Source organism: Silene latifolia, chromosome 5 (genome assembly GCF_048544455.1).
Source record: "Silene latifolia isolate original U9 population chromosome 5, ASM4854445v1, whole genome shotgun sequence".
NCBI classification, from domain to species: Eukaryota; Viridiplantae; Streptophyta; class Magnoliopsida; order Caryophyllales; family Caryophyllaceae; genus Silene; species Silene latifolia.
This window is the reverse complement of record NC_133530.1, coordinates 52,820,788-52,825,555: the sequence shown is the minus strand read 5'-3', so window position 1 is coordinate 52,825,555 and position 4,768 is coordinate 52,820,788. Positions and strand designations below refer to the sequence as shown.

Genomic DNA, 4,768 nt, shown 5'->3' with positions numbered 1-4,768 from the left:
ATTCTTCTTCCTTCTTACTCCAAATCCTCTTCCTTCTATCTAAAACCCTCGCAAATACTTCTTAATGGGATTCAAGCTTGGATTAGGGGATTGCTCATCTTGATCTTCATTCCTTCCACCTTGTAAGTTGAGATCTACCTTTCTCTAATTAAGTATGAAACCTAACTTTTAGTGGTTTTCCTTGAGTTAATTAATTAGTAGGTAATATGGGTAATTAATGGGTTATAATAAGGGGTTTTTTAGTGTATAATAGTCTAGGATGTATTGTGATATTATTATGTAATTTGTATAGGATGAGACGGTTTTATAAGACGGAATCGGTTCGGATTCGAGTAGCTTGTGAAGATTTGCTAAAAGGTAGGTTTATCCTACTCGGTTTCAATAATATGTGTACATATTTGTGTCTTTTAAACCCTTTGCATATTATGAGTCATATTGCATCAAATGGTAGTATTTGAGGATTTTGGTGAGTCTCTTAAGTAGTCGGAATGCATTGTAACATGATATTGGTTTATGACGATTCAAGGAGTTGGGATATTTAAGGAATAGATATTCATGGAATGTTTGGAAAGTGTATTTCATAATTAGTCTTATTTGATATGTTGTGTTGCATATTATATCTTGTTATCATCGTATATGTTGAGGATGTGGTTGTTGTTGAGGAGACGTAAGACGGTTGGAAGACCATATTACGCTTGAGTCGCCTCTTGGAGCTTCCCACTCCAAGAGGTATGTGCACATTAATGGCTTGAGTACGGAGGGACTCGTGTGGTTGAGGCACGACGTCCGGCAGGGGATCCAGTTTGCTTCCGGGCCCGATACCACGGGCGTGTCTCGAATACCTATTTGTGAGGTGCGGTGTCATGGGTGTATCCCTGACACCATTGTGGTTGTGAGTACGGCTGCGCATGTCCCGGTACCGGTATGGTGCTTCATAGTTATGAATTACGCATTTCTTTGGCATGTTTCATATTTACATATTGTGTCGTATCTTATATTTATTTATTGCAACTAACGTGTTTTGGCTGTGTGTAAATTGATACTTGTTTTCGGGGTGGCCTGTGTCGATCCATATGATATTTTCAATCATATGGGGAGCAGGTTAAGTACATGTTGGTTTGATATCATGCGTGAAACGGGACGAGCATCGGACTTGGAGTCGAGTAGCATAGATAGATAACTTAGATGGTTGACAAGTTGTATAATGTCTAGTTCACATTTATTATTCATTTATGCATTCATTTGTAAATCACTAAACTTGTTATTTATTTAAGTTGTTTCTTAATTTCAACTCCGATTCACCGCCTCGGAAAACCGAGATGGTAACATGCATCCTCCCATTACCTTGGTCGGGTCAGAAGGGGGTGTTACAACCGTCTTGGTCCGAGTCGGAATTGATGTGACCATAATTAGCGCATATTTAGCCCCCGAATTAGCCTTGTTCCCATGCTTTTTAGTGCATATTTGGGTCATTTATTGTCTTTAGTTCTTTGTTTTGCATATTCTTTGAGATTTTGATCCCTTGGTAGGAAAGGAGTGCAAATCTTGCATTTTCATGGCAAAACGAGACTAAATTGATTGAATTCAATGACCAAGCATCAAGGAGAGACAAGATTAGAAGGCCTTTGTACATATTATAATAGTTGAGCAATGTTGAGGAAGGATCCTTGCATCCCCAAGGAAATCCCCAAGGATTTTATGAAGGAAAGGAAGAAAAGAAGAAAGAAATGAAGCCATCCCGAAAGAACCCGTGCGGATTGACGGAAGACGCCCGTCCTCCACAGCACAATCCGTGCGTCTTCCTTCAAAGACGCCCGGGCAGCAAGCCCAGAAGACGCCCGGATTCCCTTGAAGACGCTCGGGCAGAGGCTCCTGAATCCGCCCGTCCCGTGCCTAAGACGCACGAATTCCAGCCCAGCACAAATCCGTTTTTTCGAACTTCAAAGAAAGAAGCCCTTCCTTCGAAAAATACCGGCGTCTCCCTGCTCAATCTAAAAAGTGTAATTACTAGTTTAGCCCTTAGTTAACCCTAATGCATCCACCTAATTTCCACTATAAATACCCCATTAGTCTAATTAGAAGAGCATGTTCTTCTTATCAATTATTAGAGTAGTTAATATCAATCAAATCTCTCTTTAGTATTGTAATCAATAATTAATCAAGTTTTAATACAAGTTTTATTTCCTAAATCTCACTTTCGTTCATCCTTTATTTTGGGTAATTGAAGATTATTTGAGTTATTATTGGGAGATTGACAACCTCTCAATCAAGCATCAAGTACTTCTTTTATTCTTTGCTTTATTATTGGAATCATTAGTAGGTATAATTCTCTTAATCCCTTTTTAATTATTTTTAATTACTTTCATTTGTTCATCATGTTTCATTTTGTTGGTATGATTGACAACCTTGCTAGCATGATCAACATGATAATGAGTGAGTAGTGACCTAGCTAGGGTTAATGGGTAATTAGGGGAAACCAACATGGGGAATGATTCATGCTTAAATTAATATGCTTTCATGGTTTATTTGCTTGCTTGTTTTGATCTCAACTCATGCACATGTTATGTTTGATGAAATGTGAGCCTATGAATCCTTGCATTTTTTTTACCCATCACCTATCTTTTCAATGAGACTTGTAAGACATAAACCAACTCGAGTCTCATTAGACCATGCATGTTGTTGAGTAGGAAAGACTAAGTCGACTTGTAGGTGTTGTACAATCTAATTGATTCGGCTTCGGGACCCAAACTTTCCTAGGATTGTAAGATATAACCCAACTCAATCCATCACAACAATAATTGCTTGCTTATAATTTGAGAACATGTTTGTATGATCAATTCCCATGATTCCCCTATGACCCCATGATACCTTAGTGCTTTTTATCAATTGTTTACAACCCTTTTAATTCATCTTGCTTATTTATTTCCATTGCTATCTAGTTAGTGACCTTCTACATCAACCCAAATTGTGACACCCCTAAGACACCACTAGTTTCAATAGAAATCTCATCTCAATTCCCGTCCCTTGGGATCCGACCTTTACTTGCCTCTTTACTAATTGTAGAGTTGTTTGTGAAGTTATAAATTGTGTTTTGGTATAGGTGCTTCCAACGACAATTGTTCCGAAAAATAGAATATAGCTCTGAAATAGTCCGACCAAAAATGGCGCCGTTGCCGGGGACGGTGTTAACTTGATTTAGATTTTCTTTTATTGTTATTAGTTGTGTCTTTCTTTGCCTTGGGGAAGTAAAACTCCTCAAGGTTTGTTCTAATTGTTTTCGAGTTGTTTGATATTTTGCATGTCTAGAAGGTCACAAGGTGATTTGTTACCTTTTGATCGTGAAGTTGAAAGAACCTTGACAAACAATAGAAGATTTGCTAGGAGGAATTTGAGAGGTATTAGTGAGGTTTGTGGATATTCAACCAACTATTGAGTTTATCAACCCTTTTGCAAGAGAAGGTGAGGGGAACCCAACACAAAATACCACACAAAATCAACCCACAATGCCTAAGTTTTCATCACATTCTGTACCCACCGAGGAGAACCTACCCAATGGTACTCCCACACCACAACATTTGACCGGAAATTTTATTGCCAAATCCGCCTTTATCCAATTAGTCGAAAGGAGCCAATTTGGGGGGATGCCTAGTGAAGACCCTCATTCTCATATGGAAACCTTTTGTGACTATTGTGATGCGATTTCTCAAACCGGTGTAACTCAAGACCAAATTCGATGGGTCTTATTTCATTTTTCTCTAATTGGCACCGCGAAACAATGGTTGAAGGGCCTTGATAAGGCCACTCTCGGAATTGATTCTTGGAAGAAGTTGGCTCTAGCTTTCTACCAAAAATTCTACCCACCGGAAAAGACTAACATGCTAAGAGCTCAAATTACGGGTTTTAAGCAAAGGGATGAAGAATCTTTGTATGAAGCTTGGGAGCGGTTCAAAGGAACTTGTCGCTCATGTCCTCATCATGGACTTAGCGAGTGGTTCTTGGTACAACAATTTTGGAACGGTCTATATGAATATTCAAGGAACATTCTCAACATGGGATCAAATGGAATGTTCACCGAAGTTGATGACAATCAAACATGGAACAAGATTGAGGAAATGGCGGTCCATAACTCAAAATATAGTAGACCTCGCAAGGCTACTAGAGGAGGAAGGCATGAAGTGGACTCCGTTACTCAATTGGGTGCTCAACTTAGTGCTCACATTGACACAATCAATTTGAAGTTTGAAAAAGCTATGGCTAGACTTGAAGAAGCCTCAAAATCACCAAAGCATCATGTTAATGCCATGACGGCATCCTCATCAATCCCAAGTGGGATATGTGAGAATTGTGGAACTTTGGGACATGACCAAAGTGAATGTAGGGGAACAAATGAACAAGTGAATGCTTTCCAAGCATACAAGAGTGGTACCCCTTATTCCAACTATTACAATGAAAACACCAAATTCCATCCAAATCTCTCATACAAAAGCCAAAATGTTCAAAACCCTCAAACAACATACACCCCACCTCCCATGAGAAACCAAAATCAAAGACCCTTTTACAACCAAAACCAAGGTTACCAAAATCAAAATCCATACAATCACCAAAATGACCAAGGTTTTGATGTTCAAAAAGCGGTCCTCCAAATGCAAAAGAATCAACAAGAATTTTTCACTCAAATGCAAAAAGATAGTCAAGCAAAGGAAACCACCATCAACAACATTCTAGCTCACACCAAGATGTTGGAAACCCAATTGACTCAACTAGCATC

General features: G+C 38.9%; 1 non-coding gene across 1 annotated transcript; it reads right to left on the bottom strand.

Moving 5' to 3' along the window:
- Window positions 1-3,875: 3,875 nt before the first annotated feature.
- Window positions 3,876-3,982, bottom strand: LOC141658009 (small nucleolar RNA R71). Its single transcript, XR_012548920.1, has one exon. It is a non-coding gene; the product is annotated as a small nucleolar RNA R71 (small nucleolar RNA).
- Window positions 3,983-4,768: the final 786 nt, after the last annotated feature.